The sequence below is a fragment of the Phaethon aethereus genome, assembly GCF_964289735.1.
Source record: "Phaethon aethereus genome assembly, chromosome: 6".
NCBI classification, from domain to species: Eukaryota; Metazoa; Chordata; class Aves; order Phaethontiformes; family Phaethontidae; genus Phaethon; species Phaethon aethereus.
Genome location: NC_138580.1, coordinates 5,979,305 through 5,998,846, shown reverse-complemented (window position 1 = coordinate 5,998,846; position 19,542 = coordinate 5,979,305). Strand labels below are relative to the sequence as shown.

Here is a 19,542-nt window from a genome sequence, read left to right as displayed (position 1 = left end):
CATAGAATCTATTGCTTAAGTACATACCGTCAGCACGAGGCTTGATGCTAACAACCAGATGAAGTATTGTAGAAATACACACTGCAATGATTTCCAGCAAGGATCAGCATGAAAATAAACCAAAAAACCTCAAACACTTCATGTCCTCAAGCTGTATCATGTGTATCAATAATTTTGCTGATTAAAAAAATAGCATTTTAATGGGCAACAACATTTTTCCCTCCAGGAAAATAAGAAAAGGATTGAGGAAAACAGCTTAAGGAGTTGATCTGAAGGTATTTTTCAAACCTATATGTATGCAGATGGATCAGAAAATAACCTGCAAATAGACAGCGAGAGGTTCTGTTACAGGATTGGCTTTAAGTAACTGGGTATGTCCTAATGAAGAAGGGAAATCCGTAGTTGAATACGTGGGCCGTTTTAATCCGTCTGATCATTATTCCTCAAGTTCTACTTGGGGGTAGAATGAAAATGAATATGAAGAAGAGCCTGCATCAGCATCTGAGCCCCAGGGCTTCAATTCTGGAACGTCTGCCAATGTCAAAATAAAGCTGAAATTTTGGGAGAAGAGCGGATGGGGCTGGCACAGAGAGATACTATTTACTATAATGCAACTATTCTAAAAACAAAGACTATTCACAATTGTCTCAGGGCATTCCCTAGAATTCTGTAATCCACACAATCTACAGACTGACCAGACCCTGATAAACCCTCCACTGTCTAAATCTGCCCATTTTCCAAGCGGTTTATTTCTCTGCCTTTTGTGCCTTGTGAATAGGAAGATAATACGCTTGTGGCGGTGGCTTGCTTTGTTGGTTTCTTGTCCCTCATCCAGTCCTTAAATCTATTACACTTTTCCAACAACACGTCCCACACAGAACGCAAACAAGGAAACTTCCCTAAAGGCGACCTGAAATGGGATTTCAAGCTGAGGTGTGGAGCTGGAACCAAGGCTGATTAGATGGCCTCTGTTTATTTAGTATTTCTATCCGAACAAAATCGACATATACATCTCATTTTCTAAGCAAACATGGATCAACCCTCCTTTACAACCTATAATTTTCTTTCTCAAATATTTGCCTTATGCTATACAGCCAGGAGCTTTAACCGGATGATAACTATTTGACTCGCAAACGGGACTCGGCTTGTTTGCTCTCGTTCCATAATGGATGCGGAGAGCCAGCAGCTTAAACCAGAACAGCGGGACCTACACACAGCCAGTAAAGGCTGCTGTAGAAGAGCAGCAATAAATTGGCAAGTGAGATCCATTATGGGAAAATTAATAAAAAACAGTCTATCTATTCATATTTTTTAGACAAACTGTTGCATTTCATTAATTTTAAATCATTGCAGTATCATGTGGGTGTCTCAACAACAAAATGGTTGCATATTCCTTACAATAAGCATAACTTAAGTGCTGTGGATAGACCATTTCTGCCAAAAATATTTCTCGTCACACATGCCAACCCTCATTCTTTCCAGACTTTTTCATTTTTCATGCTGTCTCTTACAACTTTGTTGATGCCCTCATCCCATCCGCTACACTTCTAGAAAGGGCTTCTCTGAGGAGGTATTCTTCTAATAGTTCCTTCTCTTATGCAATGCAAGTCCTTACAATCACTTTGTTATGACTATGTAATGTGATCAATTAATGAATTAATTTCAAATTTGTTTTCTCAAAATACATGTTTCATGGTCCACTGTCAATAATGGTTTGAGACAGTTAAAACTGGACTGGTGAAAAAACCAAAATCTCATCTTTCATTTTATCCAGCTGTGAAAAGAAGCAACTTATCACTTTTCTCAGGTTTTACACTAAAACTACTTTTACTAGTTTCCCTGGAGGGAGACGGTTGGTCATGCAGCCAGCTGGGAATCCTTCAAACACATCAGACCTTCCCACAAATTTGTTTAAGAAGCAGTGTTGACTGCCATATGTTTCTGACTTCAAACTAACATTCCCCCCCCCCCCCAATTATCCATCAGATTATGATGACAGTAATTTGCCTCCATTCACAGCTCCAGTGAAAAGCTTTCTTATTGCCTGTGTGAGACACCTTTGTGCCTCAGAACATTTTTGCTCTATTGCTGATCTGCTAAACTTGCCAGGGGAACCCATAACTAGAAAAGCACAAATACAACAAGGGTAAGCAAATTAGAATGGAATGGCATGGCATGGCATGGCATGGCATGGCATGGCATAGAATAGAATAGTTCAGTTGGAAGGGACCTACAGTGATCATTTAGTTCAGATGCCCTTAATAAAAATAGAAAAATAAATAGTAAAACAGAAAATGTATTTTCTATTGTACTAACTACTTTGTTTTCTTTATTTTAAGTAACTGATCCTGAAAACCTTTGGAAGAAAAGTTTGCTTGACTCCAGAAATGTTTGAAGTATTGAAGAACATGCTATGGAAGACAGTGTATACATTTATGGTTTGGTCTTCTGGGGAATAGGTGAGGAAGCAAAGAAAAATCATGAAGCAGAACACTGCTATTTTTAATGCTCCAGATAGGAAACGTAAAGAGATAAAAGCCTGGGACCCTCATTTCTCATCCTTCCTACCTTGCTTTCAGATCAGAGTAAAATTCTGCACCCACTTTGGTCTCACTTTCTCAATGGGAATTGGTTTACAAAGTACATAGGCAGTGAAGAATGAGCATCACTGAGCTTTCCACTTTTATCACAGATACAGAAACCTCAGAATTTGTCAAGGCATGGTATTTCTGCTGTAAGATTTAATGGAAGAAGCTGCACTGAGGGAAAGCAACAGGAGAGAGCTTTATAGCTCGCAAGCAGACCCACAATTCAAGACATGGAGCTGCAGAGCAAGTCATGAGGTTTGCAGAAATACAGGGTAGCACAAGTAGTCGTGAGAGCCTTTGGGATGATCTATTTTATCCAAGCCCAGGAGTACTGATAATTCATCCAACCCTGATTTAGGTCATTTTGTTCAGTGTTTTCTTTCTTCCACGGGAGACATGAAGGGCAGCATTTATTTTTTTCCCACATTCCTGTGAACGAGACTCTAAAGTTGTACTCCAGCTCTACCACAAAAGCCACCCTGCTTTCTCCACAACACCCATGTAAATCTTATGCTTCATGACTTTCATATTCCTCTAACTCCCTGGTATCTAGTCCCATAGAAGAGTAGTCAATCAGGCAAAGATGCTGCTGATCTCCTCTCTTCTGAAGTGATATACCTTTGACAATGGCTCACAGGAGTTTTAAGCTTCTTGGACAAACTGCTCCCACAGGATTTCATAGTAATAAAATCCTGGCTTCATTTATTCCTTCTGTGTTCAAGGAAATGCACTGCTTATCATAGTTCATCCAAGATGAATGATATAAGGAAGTATCATCTCTTGAATGGTGTTTTAATGAAAGGATTAACCAATTGATCTGACTATCCTTTTTGCCAGTTCCCCCTGAGCTGACATGAGGTTCACAATAGGTTCCCATCAGGTTCTCAAGCTTAGATAGTTTGGCTGTTTTTATTAGCAAAAAAAGCGGTTCAGCTTGCAGTTTCTTAATGCTGGGAACTTTTTTCACTCTTGGAGGTTGTCCAGCACTAGAGTGGATTTATGACAATACCTCGCTTAGCTTGGCCTTTCCTGAGAGGATGAAAGGGGACTAGATTCACACCCAGCAAAGTGCATTTAGATGCCATAGTTTCTGAGCCCCTTGGGTGATAATAAGGCATTCTGGCTATAGTGGGTTTCCCATTATGTTTCATAAATACATCTGTAATACATAAATCCTATACTGCTCTTTTTGTAATGACAATACGTGCTGGAGAGTATAGACAACTTTACAGTACAGTGTACATTAAAATTTACCCATTACATAACATTGATAATCATCAAGGATACAGAGCTGGAGTAAATAAAAGAAATTGGCTGAAGTTCAATAGTTCAAAGTGCAAGATAATATGCTTGGGGAATAATAGCAGAGCTTCTGCTGTCAGTTCGGGATTTCATAACTTGAAACAAGAAAGGACCCTTGTCAAGGAGTTCATCAGAGAATGACTATGAGCTACCAGTGCAATGCGGCCTGGGAAAAAGCCCAGTGCATCACTGGGAGCACTGGGATACATATTTCCCATAGGGGGAGTGTTGATCTCAAGGCTCAGATTACTCGTGAATCCTCTTCTTCCAGGATGCAGCTGTTTGTGGCTGTGACCACTCCGATGGATAGTTGGAGGATAAACTCAGATTTGAGCAGGATCAGAGAACACCCTCAGGGATTAGCAGGGGAATGGAGAGCTGCAATCTGAGGGGAGACTAAAAGTTTTTGTGTTGATTAGTGCCAGGAGATGAAAATGAAGAGGAATTATGACTGCTGCCTACGAATATATCAGAGGATCAACGGCGGGGAAAGAGACAATTTAAGCTAAAGGGCTATTGGCAGAAGTACAAATGGGTATAAATTGCCCATTAATAAATTCTGGCTGGAAATGAGAAGGTTCTTAGCTATTACCGTAATGAGGTTCTGGAAGTCCTCTTTGAATGGGAACAGCAGGGACAGAAAATAAATAAATGCTTTTAACATGGATCATGATAGGTTCATGAAAGACAGCATATGGAAAGGCCCCTGAAATACCAGGAACTGTGTTTGCGACCCAGGAAGTGCCTTCTACTACTATATTCCTCAAGCAACACACTATTTTATGCTAAAACATCATTTTTCATTATGGAACTAAGATTAATCCTTTTTTTCTTGTCTCTGGAACATACCTAAAGGAAACCTTTGGGGAGCTTGTTACTGAACTAGTCTTCTAATTGTACTCCATACATATTCTTATTTGTTTTAAATATTTGGGGTTTTTTTGGCAGCTTTGTGTTTCATGAATTTACTTTATCTTATCACTGTGTTATTCATTCAATTTTGTGATTCAATATTCATACACTGATGTCTAGACTATTCTTATCACTCACATGCTGTAAGCCTTTTTTTTTCCTTTCTGGTTCATTTTCTGAGTTTTTGAAGTACAATTCTTTTACAGATTAGACTCTTCAATGTAATCTACCCTAAGTTTTTTGCTTGTTTGTTATTGTTGATGTTATATGCGCAATATAAAGCTCTACAGTTTGCTTGTCTGACAGAAAATGGTAGCTTGATCGATAGAATTAAATTGCTGAATTGAAATAAAGCAGCATGTTTTTATTATACATGTTGGTCATTTTATTACTTTTGACTATCATACCATACAAAAAAAAAAAAGACAAAAATGTAATTTTCTTTGTCACAGACCTTGGCCCATAACTCTGTTAGGGAAGATGCACCACTGAAAAAGAGATATAGAAGTCAGAGATCAGATTCATAACCATATAGTCCTGCTACGGGTGACCTCAGTCAAAGTTCAGCAGGGAAGCAGAAAGAGTCAAATTTCAAAAAACATGCAATATATGGCAGATGTGCCCCCTTATACTCAAAGTGGGAGGAGAGAAGGGGAACAACACCTTAGGCTAGAAAAAGGATTCCTGTTTGCCCTTAGGCGAGTGCTTAGATGAACATGTCCTCCACCTATTTTGTGTCTCCCATGGCTGGCCCAGGTCAAGCTGCAGCCTCTGCGTCCAGGCACCAACCAAGTCACTGCTGCTTCCCGACTCATGGTCAAGAGCCTTGGGAAAACATAGGACTAAAGTTGTTTTTTTACTAGTTCCTAAAATAAACCATCCATTCAGAAAAAAGGTAGCTAAAATTTAGATGTGTTAAAGACTGAAACATTTACAGTTAGAGTCTGCAAGCCAGCCTCCAGCTGCCTAGCCCCAGAGATCCATTAGGCAGTACAGGATTTCTGTATAATGCACAAACAGCGTAACAATAACCCAGCATGACAACTGAAAAACCCTGCATCCTGAACTGCCTACAGCAAGATAAAGTAAATTGTAAGTCTTGAGTGTAACTGCAACCCTTTTCCTTCATAGAGCTTAGACGTCTAAGCCTGGACTTCTGTTAGGTAACTCCATTTGCTTAAACTCCAGAGTGCAGAATCCTTTCCTAAGGCTAGAGTGTTACAGTAGTATTTCCAGGACATAAGCAAAGAAATGATGCTTGAGAATGGTGCTTTGTCCTGGGTACCAGGCTGCTCCTGAATTTTCCATAAAATAGTTACTGGATAAAACATATTAACAGATTGTTGTATTTCCACCCTTTGCCATTACTATAATCGTCAGGTAACAGAGTCATACTCTAATGTGCATTCTCCGAGCCCACAAATCTCCTTCTTCCTAACAGTATTGATTCATGACAAGAACGCCTCACACTGCCTAAGATGTAGTGACTGGTGCGTCCTATGGGAGAATGGTCGATGGGGTGTGAGGTGTGAATACCCCTGAGGCTGAAGGCACACCTGGGTAATCCTGGGTCCCACCATCAAGGAAGTGCTATTAGGACAACACTGTCATCTAAAAGCTGAGCACCAGCTATTGTCATATTAATTATCATTTATAAGAAAAAAGTTGTCTTAAGCATACTGTATCAGAGCTCATGCCCATCAGAAGGTGTCTCCACATTGGGAAACCTTGGTCCATAACACAAAGTGATGCAGAAAGTTTAACCTGAAATAGGGAAGGCGTCTGCTCAAGGTGAGCACTTCTGAGCACGGTGGCACATGGACTGTACGTCATAAATTCTACACAATGTATCTCAACCCGCATTCTACACATCACTGTCCATGTGTTGGCAATCAGTTGCTGAACAACTTAATATATTATTTTAAATAGACATTTCAATGTATTTGTCTATTTTATGATTACAGGAAAATTACACATCTTCTTTAATGCACTTGTCAGTCTGCTCAAAGCCAGAAGAGTCTTACTGCGATTACTGTTCAGTGAAAACGGGCATGTCTTGCTGAGTAAGCTCAAACTGGTTGTGAGTAACAAGATATTATTTTAAAAAGATGAGATTTTTTTTTCTCTTTTTTTTTTTCAATTCCCAACATAATGAAGTCAGAAAGAAGAAGGAATGTTGCAGGTAGAACAAAGCTTAAATAACCAAATCAAATCTTCCATATCCATACCCCAGTCAGCTCTCCTTTTCGTATAGTGATATGTGAGTATATCCATCTTTAAAATATTATCTAACAGTATCTGCCTACCATGTTCATGGATAAATTTAGTTTTCAAGGATGTACTATTGAAATTTTTTCCTGCCTAAATCTTGACCTACAATATTTGGCTGAGCTTCAAAACAATTTGTTTTATGTGGTGTTCTTCAACCATAGCACCACAAAACACTTTAAAAGATGAGATCAGCAGGTAGTAGGCATGTAGTAAAATATTAGCTTCACCAGTGGAAATGGCTCATTATTTTGACCTTTTGCTGTTTTAGTTATACCTTGGCTGCCATACACAATAATAAGCATAAGCTAAAGAGAAGTTCACATGGGAAAATTTAAACTGGGTAAGTGATTTCATGACTAAAGAGAAGAGAGTCATTTATCTGGTTATTAACCTGGATATAAGATACAGATTTAAAAGAATAGATACCCTTTATATGAGAAGAATACACATTTAATAAAATTTATATAAACCAGTTTGTAGTTTTAGGGTTTTTTTCACATGTAGTTTTAGGGTTTTTTTCACAGTCTTGAATACATTCTGAAGCAGGTTCACTGAGTTACAGAGAAATGTCATTAAATTAAGGTATCTAATGAGATACAAAGGCTAACAATACTGAACATGTTCATTAATAATCCAGAAATGAAAGTAGCAACTAATAAAGTTTGTGAATGGTGATAAAGACTGGCAGAATAGATAAACTGCAGAAAGGACCAGCAGTCAACAACAGCAGATGACCTGGGCTTCTTAGTAGTCAGGACCTAGTCATATTAAATAGATTTGCAGAGTTACTTCATGATTTCTCACCCTTGTAAGTAAACTGCATTTCAGTGCCTGAGGTATGTTTGGAGGGAAAAAAATCTAACTCGGTGGCAGGAGCAGAGCAGGCTGTGGTGTGAAAAAAGTTCAGTAAGGTTTTGGGGAGGTAAAGGATGTTAGGAAGCCTCTCAAGGTGAGTTCTGGAAGTCTAAATATGGTTGAGGAGTCTGTCCCTGATGAGGCAGGTCCCCTGTCCTGGCTTGTCCTTCCACTAAGCCTTATCCTTTATTATGCACATTCCAGAGGTATTTAACCCTATTCTCCTCCCATCAAAAAACCTTTCTGGGATTTCCATCTGAGAATAACAAAACGCTTTTTCACCCAGAGAGGTTGTGGAACCTCCATCCTCGGAGATATTCAAAACCTGACTGGACATGGTGCTGGGCAACTTGATTAAGGTGATCCTGCGTTCAGCAGGGGGTTCATCAGCTAGACGGCCTCCAAAGATCCCTGCCATCCTCAGGGAATCTGTGGACCCTACAGACTGTCCCTTCCTTGCAAAGACCTGCTACCATCACTTCATCCTGCAGCAGCCTGAGACGTACAGCAGAGAAGGGGGACAATTAAATACCATCCGCAGAGGGCAGGTGGCAATGGGAAGAGAGTAAGGTCAAGATGGAGAGCTGGGGAAGAGCTTTTTATTCCTCTCCCTTCTCCTGCAGGCAAGATGGTGGTGGGACGGCAGATTGGGCAGTGATTGCTCCCTGTGGAAGCTGCTACCACCTCCCTCTCCCACGTCTCTTCTAACCCCTAACTTCCCTCCAGCAGTGCCAGCTGCACAGAGCTGGCAGGACACAGGAGGTTGTTCACCCTTGCACAGTAAATCTCCATTTCTCCAGGCAAAACATACAGCATATCACCTTCGAGACTTTTGCACTAGTCAGCTACCTACTTAGGCAATAAATAGAACCAGCTCTTGTATCTTAATTCAACAAAAAATGAAGTCATACACTAGGGACAGGAAATGCATCCTATCTGCACCAAATGAAAGAAAAAAGGGATTGAAATTTCATAACTGACAGGCACACAAATGTAGACTCCCACAAGATGCTGTTCTACACTATCGTACAAGTGCTGTTGTAAGGCTCTGTACAGTTAACCTTTGGATGTGAAAAGTAGCAAGCACCCGTGGAGGAGAAATAACACACTGACAGGACTGATATGGCATACTCATATAGCCCTTGCCTTGGTTATTTTTTAAAACTGAAAGCAATTGGAAGGTCTGGACATCGTAATGGGCTGTACAAGTGCTCCTCATGTGCTTTGGTGTGAGGTCAAACAAATTAAGTCACAGACACCTCTGTCTGAAAAAGTAAAGTTATAAATTTTAGAAGAGGTAATACATAAGCTTTCTCTCTGATGAAACAACATCTTCAGCTTCTTAAATATCACTTACTTGGACCATCAAGTTTTTCAATGACCTTGTTCACTCTTGCATTTATGTACTCAGTCTTATTTCACATTCTGCTGATGGTATTTTTTAATGTGTACGCCTGCTGAATCTTTGCAACATTCATTTTTTAATGATGCTTTATACTTTTGGCTTTGTTTGTTAAAATAGACACATAGGTGCACACATACCTACATGTCAGTAACTTCAAACATTTACTGGATGCGTTTTGAGAAGTCATCTCAAAAAAGTCATTCAGAAAGAATAATTTTAAGCACTTTTGTAATACAACAACCTCCAACTAAAAACTACTGAGTGCGTCTCAGAGTGCTCTGGAAGCATTAATTAATAATTGAAGCCTCACAGTGTTCTTCTGTAATATATACTATCAAAAATATCCACTACATAATCAGCGTATGTTCACCAGTGATGCACACTCCTATATACTATTCCACGTAGCTCATCTTGCCACAGGCTACCAAGGAATTCTATGTGGAAGAAGTGTGACTGACTGTTACTGTAGTTTTATACACGTCTTCCAGCTCTATGTAATAGGAAACCAGCTCACAGTCTGTCATCATCACTGTTCAACGTCTCTCTTGAAACAACCTCTTGTAGATGACTGAAACACCTAACTTCCTCATGCAGATCTTCTCATTCAAAAACAATTGTATTAAAGTCCATCTACATTAAGCAATACAAAGTTCATATGAATTTGTTGTGTAGCGTCATATAACATATGAATTAAGAAAAATCTCCTTTGTTAAAATGTACTTCAGTACCAAAATCATACTACATATCTTGCCACTTTTTATAGTCCAGAAAACCATTCTGATGAGAGTTTTCTATAAACTTAAGGGAAACATTAATGCTTTGAAATATTATTGATTGAGAAGCCACAGAATAGAATGAAAAACTTTTTAGTAAGGCTCTGAACTAAAACTTTCTAACATCTCATCAATAAAGACTCATGACTGACACTGTAGTTGCCAAATTAATGCCCAAGACCATGTCCAATGACCCAAGTTTCATTAGGAAATAAACTTTGTGGAAATGAGATGGCCTGCAAGTCAGTAGCATAGGTTAGAAAAAACCTCAGCAGAGTTGCTTTTCAAAGATAATTCAGAAATGCAAAAAAATAACACTGTTCAGGACTGATAATATCCCAGGTTACTCTGCGTACATGTACCTTTGAACAGTGGAGACCAAGAGCTCTGGGACCAGGTGTCACAAACATATGTCCAGTTCATGTTTTATCGTGCACGTAAAGCCGTCTGGACAAGAGGAGATATTCTGCTCCCGGCTCCTACACCTCTCTTGTCCTCACAGAAAATTCCTGCTATGAATCAGAATCAAAATATTTTTAAAAATCAAGCCTCTATTAAAAATAAAATCAGTGAGACTGTTACAGAACAGAGTGCTGTGAAATGGTGGTACTTACAAGTGCTCCCTCTCCCTAGGAGTCCCAGATTTGGGAGAAGGTGCATCCAAGGAGCAGAGGGCTATTAGTTGGCACTTTAATTCACTACTGCAAGAAAACGGGATGGCTGTGCTGCCAGACTGACTCTTACATGAGCAAAGCAGGATCCAAAGGGCATTTCACACAAGCTTTAATAATGTCGGGGAGCACTGTGCCTGGTCACAAGGAGCTGTCATGTGCAGAAGCCCCTGGGCCAGCTGACAATGTAAAGCAAGGAATTTGTGTGTTTTTGTGCATCGATACATGCCGAGTGTGCAGTCCAATGGCCCAGGAAGCTCAGCTGACATTCTCTACTGTGCCTCAAGCAGATACAGCCTGGCAGTTGCAATGCCATGTTCCCTTTACGTGGCACAGCAAGATGTCTCGGTCCTCTTCTGGAATGACAGTTTGCAGAGATAAATGACCAGTTTAGCCTCCATCTTTGTTCTGTTTCCTCAGCTAGCGCTGAAGATAGAATGGTGTAATACAGCTAGGAAGGGTGTGGGAGTTTTAAAACATTCCAGAGAGGCCAAAATATTATTACTTTTATTACTTTTCTTTTCCTGATACGGGGCGGGGGGCGGGGGGAGAGCTAGCGTCTTTATTTACTTTGTTCAGTTCTCAGTTATGTGGAAAAACATAATTAAATCATTTTGAAATCATAAAAGACACCTATAATAGCTTTTTCCAACGTCCAATTTTATGCCTCTTCATGGAAGTAGTACCTCAGAAATTGCTTCTCTTCATGAATACAACTTCACTTGACAGATAAAATCCTCAAAAAATTGCCAAGCAGAAACCTCTGGCTCACGAGGCAGTGCCTTCCTGGAAATTCAGCCAAGGACTTGGAGTCAATTACATAAAGGGATTGAATAACAATGGATCCCAGAGACCCAAACGTGCGGTTCAGTAACTGAATTTTTTTTTATGTGCACAACTAAATCCAGTGAAGGGTTAAGAGAAAGGACTTTAAGGTAGAAGAGAATTAAAAACTAGTAGCAACGAAAAACTATACTGGAGAAATAAAATTGTTATTCAGTTGTTATTTTTTTTCCTGGGAGACAGACATATATACTTCTGAACTGTGGCAGAGGCTAGAGTGATACGTTTTTTTTATAAACAGCATTTACAGTGACTGCCAGCTAAAGAAGCTGAACATTGAAATTCTTCTCTGCAGCAAGCAGGGCTGGATTACAAGCTGGCTTCTGGAGTGTGTTTGCCCCATTGGAGGTGCACAATTCATGACAAATTCCACTTACAGTTGTTTATTGCTGCTGGTGTGTGGAAAGACTCACAACTGCCAATTCTCAAAATACTGTTGCAAGTGGTTTTCTTAACAGCTCACTTATCGGAGTGTTACGAGTCTGAGTCTCATCTCATACATGCATGTTAGTGTGCATAAATGCAGATGTTCAGAGAAGCTAGAAAATATGAATCTTCAAATCCCAAAGCCTAGAAAACCACTGTGATTCAAACCTACTCTCCTGATGTCTAGGAGAAGACATACAATTTTATATTTGGTGATTTGTCATCATCTCACCTTGCATCCAACGAGGAAACGTTTCTGGAAGCAGTAAATATACTTAGAGCACCAGCTGAAAACACGATCAGCAATAGCACTCTAAGTATGGTAACATTTGCTGCCATTTACCATGACTCATCTTTCCTCATTACTTTTTTTTTGTATTTTACCCAACTAACGAGACTTTAGCCTTTGGCAATGTGTAATTGATTCAGTGTTGCTGTGTTTGAAAGCAACAGAAGCACAAAAATGGCTTTTCATCCATTGCTTCGTTTAGCTTCAAGTCAGTGATCTACCCAGTGCAGCAGCTCCACTGCTCAAAACTGTGCATCATTATTGCCCATACATACTACTGTCATAGGCACAAATAATACATAGGAAAACTTCATCTAATTTTTACTGAATATTTTCCATATGATGATGACATTTTTCATTGTGTTTCCCAGCTGTTATTTCATTACTTTTTTTTCAAAGCAGTTCAAGCCTCCCCAAGCCCAAAATAAAACCCTTGCCTTTTCCCATTCTATAAATCAAATAACTGGTATGTAGCATACTCCAGTGATGAATTTTTCAGCCACATGGAGTTTTTATGGTTAGGTAACAGTTATGTTTTTATGTAGCTGTATGGAACGTTGCATGTGTGGGAAAATAAAAATGCAGTTTTTCGCAGGAGATGTCATTGTCACATTTTATTAGTGGGAATAGTGTAAATAAGTGTCATCCTCATAACCTGCACCTTTAGCTTCATTCTCCAGGGTGTAAGCAAGAAAGGCTGATAAATAAGTTAATAAAACATGATGTAAAAATTCTCAATGCCAAGCGCAGCATGCCAGAGGCTGAGATTATTAGAATCACAGCTGCAAAGGATAAAACCAAAAATGAGCGACTCAGGTGATGTGCTTTATAGGTTAAACTGTACTACAAAGATCATCTCTGTTTCAAGCTACTAAAGATAAATAAGGAATTGCCATGGTATTTACACAAAGGCTTCATGTATTACTTCAACATTTGGTTACTACATTCTGGTAGGTTAGAAGTTAACCTGGCTCCTCCCTGGCTTCTGGAGAAAGAGAAAAACAAAAGGGAAGAAAAAAAACATCTTTCTTTTTTCTCCCATTTCCTTTTCTAAAGCTTCTAATTTTTTTAAAGAATAGTCCAACTGTGCCAAGTGCTTGGCTTAAGACAATGAATTTTGTGGCAGGTTTGGTGAGGATCGCTTCTTCTCTCAAACTCTATTTTGATATATTATCTTCACAAAGTATAGCAACATGCCAGTATCTCCCAGTGTAGCTTTTCACAACTTCAAGCAGAAACACAGGAGATGGATGTAGCTCTAGTTGCTCTTGGCTCATTCCAAGATTGGCAGAGAACCTGACTATTTTCTCATTAAAGAACTATTATGCTCCAGCCATGTAGGACTCTGTAAACAGTCACCTACATCCAAATTAGGAAGTTAATAAATAAATGCATTGATTTAGTTTATATTTGCAGCTATTATTTTCATCTCAGCATCACAAGAATGGATTTTTGCAAGATTAGATTACTCAAAATCATTCAGTGTAACAGTATAACATTAACATTATTACAATACTGTTACCTCTACATGGCACATAAGTAAAAGTTAGATTCAGAGTTAATAGTTCTAAATAACTATTTGTAGCAAATTGTTCACGTAAAATTATTGTTAAAATACTATTAATTATGTATACAACCTAATTATATTCTAGATATGAAATACAGAATAAATACTGTATAATATATAGTTAACAGTATTTTTCGAAGACATAAATTACAGGGTTCTCCAACCTAATATCATCAGAAGTTACACATCAGAAGATAAAAATTTTAATGTTTGGAAAAATGAAGAAACGATTCATTTATTTCTCTGTAAATGCTTCTTACAGGAGACTGTTTCAAACATGCTGTAAATTTTGCATGTTATTTGAAGACTTTCATAAGGAGTAATATGGTTAATTTAGAGTAATATGGTAATACGGAGTAATCAAACATGGTTTTGAAATTGGAAAAAATGTCTCATATTTTCTGTAGTCTTCCCCAGACTGAAGAACAAGAAGAAAGCCTTTCTCCTGCCCCATGTTTGTTTGTTGGTAGGTTACTAGTTATGCGGTCAAAGAAATCTATAGCAGCTTTTATCACCGTCAACAGTAACAAAAATCTTTCAGTGGAAGAGCTCTCTGAGGCAGAAAGCCTTTTGTAACTGTGGAACATCTTTAGTTGGGATTAGATGTCCTTTTTGTTTGACCTACTTAGTAGTGGAACTTAGAGGATCCTCAGCCTTCAGAGAGAATTTTTCTTCACAGAGATAAATACTCCCATACTTTCTAGAAAATTCGATCATGCTAGGACTTTGAACAGCAATCAGAAGAAATTCCCAATTCCCTTTTTTATCTTGAAAATTAATACCAAAATAAAAATGGGATACAAGCATTTTGCCTACAGTATATTTGTATTTTTACTGCTAGACATGTGCCTGAAGAATTATACTGTGTACATAGCTAGGTCCTTATGCACACATGTGAAGAGACATGGACAAACGTATTTATAAAACATCAGTGAAACAAACTTGGTGCATTGTACATGGCTCTTCGTTATCTTCTCTTATTCCTTGTTACCAAGCCTCGTGGAAAAGCTTAGGTATACCCAAAGTTAAAGATGAGACTAGAGTAGCTGAGGGGAGAAAAAACCCAAAAAGTCTTCTATTTATTTAGTGACTTTTCATAAAAGCCATTAAGTATATGAATTTCAGCACAATCTGTACACTAAAAACACTGAACACATGATTACTGTGGAAATAAAAAGGCAATTAAAGAGGGAATGATTTAAAATAGTTGCAGTATAATTAAATTTTTCTTGAAGCAAACAGAAATTGAAAATTAAATTGGGAAAGCATTTTTAGCAGCAGCTAAATAGAAGCGTGTACAGCTCACCTTCACTTTTCCTAACAAACAGGATATAATAATTCTATGTATATTTAGAAAAAGCCTTGTTTTATTTGGTAAAGCACATCAGCACAAACTAATTTTTTTTTTCTGTTCCAAAGTGCTAGACTACCTAAACATTATATAGAAAGTACTGGAGTTGATCGGTCCATCATTGCTGCCAGATAGCTGAAGGGGATGGTCTATGTCAACAGCAAAGCAACATTTCTGTGCTTGCTTGCTTTCTTAGCAAAGAAGCCCAAAACACACACAAATGTCTTTGGATAAAGTGATGTTTATTATTTCTAGGGAACGTAACTCTATAATCGTGCTTCTGAGTAGAAGACTGACTCTTAAGCAGTTTGAGTTTCAACCCTGCTCCTTGAACTCATGATTCCTGCTGCACATTTGTAGCTCCTGCATTCGTTTGCTTTCAGTTTCTTATGGCTACGGGTCAAATTTTCCTTCATCTACCCATGGCAGCTGCTGAAGATGTGCTATTAACTGATTTATTATGGCTTGATTATATTCATATATTCACATTATATAACACAATGTAATATATAATAAGTATTATGTTCTATCCAGTATATAGGACATTATATATGAAATATATGTTTTATGTTTTTATTGATATATTGATCTTATAGGATAATAGCTGGATCTCTCTTTGACTGCATGTGTTAGAATAGACAGGCCTTATTTTCAGCCAAGGATTGGAGACAGAGTCTAAAAACTTATGCATACAGCTTCTAATGTGGAGTCAGCTACGGCATGTGTCCAGCAGCAATGTTAGTTGCCAAACAAGATACAAAACAAGACTTACAAGCCGAACTGAGGGGTTTGAATTTTATTTTTAGAAAATAATTCTTCTTTTCTAACTAAATCCTTCATTTGAGCTATTTCCTAAATTAGATAGTTGAATTTCACAAGCACTGAGCATTTTTTTTAACTCCAGCTAGTAGAAGGAATTGACTTGATGGGAACTATAGCTGTTCACCATATCTCAGGAAAGTATTTAATTGTGCATCTAAAGCTGAATTTAAATGATTAATTTGTCTGCCATCTCTACAAACAAAGGAAAAATAAGGTCTGCTGAAACAGGAAAACCAAGTGCATGTTTATGCAGGGTTCTTTTGCAGCCCCATTGATTTGCTATGGTGTTTGGGTTGAGCAAATTCGGACATTTTTGCTTCCAGGTTTCTGGGTCTAGTCCTTGCAGTGAGCACATCTTGCCCTTTTTTTTGATATTTCCCAAGTTTTTAATTTTGCTGCATGCTCCCCATTTTCTGTCTCCCCAGTGTTCTACCAAAAGTTCTCCATTCTGAACACACTCCATAGTTCTCCAAAAAGCACAATTTTCTGCTTCTCCCAAACTGCTTAACTGTCCTCAGCACAGCACACAGAATAAAGGATGCTAAAAACAAAAGGCTTTTCCTTCCAACTCCCTCTAACACACACAGTGTCTCCAGCTATAAAAATAATACATAATACTTAAACAAGTGTGAAAAGTAATTCTACTATCACATTTAAAAGCAGAGGTTTCAGAAGGCAGAAATGTATTATTTTGCAGCACTTTGCCTTTCTCGTTCCTGTTAATGAGGTTGTAGGGCAAGGTGGAATAGATAATTCATTGCATCACAGCTCCTCAAAGTTACCTGACTACAACTGTACTATTAATTGAAGCTATTTAATACACATTATCTCTATAATGTATTTTTTCGTTTCATGCTTTAGTGAGTAATGTCACTACTTTAGTGAGTACCTTAGTGACTACTGAACTTCCTTACCTCCAGGCAGGCCTGCTGCCAGCCTCCCCCAGCAGCTATGGACACCACCTCCCCTCAAGGCACGTTACCACCAAATGGTTCCATGCTGCCATCATCTGAAGCATTGCAAATGCACAGCGTTTTCATGAACTCAATCAGATTTTTTCTGTATGTAAGTGACAGCAACATTTCAGAGCGATGAGGAGGCAGTAACTACTAGGTCTTGCAGCAGCTCTTTCACAGTCCTACCACACATCTCCACGTCACCAACACGAGTGAGCTAATTGGCAACGTCCAGATTGGAGGCAGCCTGGGCTGCAGTCATCATGCACTGGTGGAGTTCGCAGTCCTGAGGGATATGGGGCTGGCAAAGAGTAAAGTCAGGACCCTGAATTTTAGGAAGGCAAATGTCCAGCTCTTCAGGGAATTGGTCAATAGGACCCCTGGGAAACTGCCCTCAGGGACAAGGGAGCAGAACAGAGCTGGCAGATCTTTAAGGACACTTTCCATAAAGTGCAAGAGCTCTCGATCCCTGGATGTAAGAAATCAGGGAAGGGAGGCAAGAGGCCAGCATGGGTGAGTGGAGACCTGATGAGCAAGCTAAACGGAAGAAGGCGATGCACAGGCAGTGGAGGCAGGGACAGGTATCCTGGGATCAGGACAGGGATGCTGCCCGGTTGTGTAGGGGTGGGGTCAGGAAGGCCAAGGTGTGGCTGGAGCTGAACTTCCAAGGGATACAAACAATAATAAGAAGGGCTTCTACAGGTATGTTGGCCAGAAAAGGAAGGCCAAAGAAAACATACCCCCACCCTATGAGCAAGACTGGCAAACTGCTAACAAAGGATCAGGAGAAGGCTGAGGTACTGAATGAGTTCTTTGCCTCAGTCTTCACTGGCAGTCTCTCTTCTCGCACCTCTCGAGGGGATGGACTGCAGGACAGGGACTGGAGGAGCAAAGTTCCTCCCACTGTAATAGAAGATCAGGTTTGAGACCACCTGAGGAACCTGAACATACACAAGTCTATGGTACATGACAAGATGCATCCCAGAGTCCTGAGAGAAATTGGCTGGTGTAGTTGCCAAGCCACTCTCCATGATATTTGAAAAGTCCTGGCACTCAGGTGAAGTCCCTGGTGACTGGAAAACAGGCAACATTGCACCCATTTTTGAAGAGAGTAGCAAAGAGAACCCTGGGAGCTACTGATCCATCAGCCTCACCTCTGTGCCTGGGAAGATCATGGAACAGATCCTCCTAGAAGCTATGCTAAGGCACATGGAGAACAGGGAGGTGATTCAAGACAGCCAGCACAGCTTCACCAAGTGCAACTCCTGCCTGACCAACTTAGTGGCCTTCTGTGAGGGAGTGACCACATCAATGGACAAGGGAAGAACTACCAATGTTGTCTATCTGGACTTCTGTAAGGCTTTTGACACAGTACCCCACAACTTTCTCTCTGAATTGGATAGATATGGATTTGATGGGTGGACTGTTTGGTGAATGAGGAATTGGTTGGATGGTCGCATCCAGAGGGTAGTGGTCAATGTCTCAATGTCCAGATGGAGATCGGTGACGAGTGGTGTCCCTCAGCAGTCTGTACTGGGACCAGTACTCTTTAATATCTTCATCAATGACACAGACAGTGGGATTGAGTGCACTCCCAGTGAGTTTGCAGAGGGCACCAAGCTGAGTGGTGCGGTTGACATGCCTGAGGGATGGGATGACATCCAGAGGGACCTGGACAAGTTTGAGGAATGGGCCTGTGTGAACCTCATGAGGTTCAACAAGGCCAAGTGCAGGGTCCTGCACCTGGGACACGGTGACCCCGGTATCAGTACAGGCTGGGGCATGAAGGCATGGAGAGCAGCCCTGCCGAGAAGGATTGGGGGTCCTGGTGGATGAAAAGCTGGACATGAGCCAGTAATGGGCGCTCGCAGCCCAGAAGGCCAACCGTGTCCTGGGCTGCACCCAAAGCCGCGTGGCCAGCAGGCCGAGGGAGGGGATTCTGCCCCTCTCCTGTGCTCTGGTAAGAACCCACCTGGACTCTTCTTGCATGCAGCTCTGCACCCTCAGCACAGGAGAGACATGGACCTGTTGGAGCAGGTCCAGAGGAGGCTACAAAAATGCTCAGAGGGCTGGAACAGCTCTGCTGGGAGGACAGGCTGGGAGAGCTGGGGTTGTTCAGCCTGGAGCAGAGAAGGCTCTGGGGAAGAGAAGGCTCCAGAAAGACCTTATTGCAGCCTTCCAGTACTGAAAGGGGGCTTATAAGGAAGATGGGGACAGACTTTTTAGCAGGGCCTGTAGTGATAGGACAAGGGGCAATGGTTTTAAACTGAAAGGGCAGACTTCAACGAGATGTAACACTGGCTCAGGTTGCCCAGAGAGGTGGTAGATGCCCCATCCCTGGAAACATTCAAGGTCAGGCTGGACGGGGCTCTGAGCAACCTGTTCTAGTTGAAGACGTCCCTGCCCGTGGCGGGGTGTTGGACTAGATGAGCTTTAAGGTCCCTTCCAACGTAAAGATTCTATGATTCTATGATCTCTCCGTAACTCTCATCAAACTTAAAAAGAGAAGGC

General features: G+C 40.2%; 1 protein-coding gene across 1 annotated transcript in view; it reads right to left on the bottom strand.

The window, feature by feature from the left end:
* LRP1B (LDL receptor related protein 1B) overlaps positions 1-19,542 on the bottom strand; it is a gene marked incomplete at its 3' end in the record, with an annotated part of 741,532 nt that overhangs the window by 367,263 nt on the left and 354,727 nt on the right. The gene's annotated exons all lie outside the window — the stretch shown is intronic.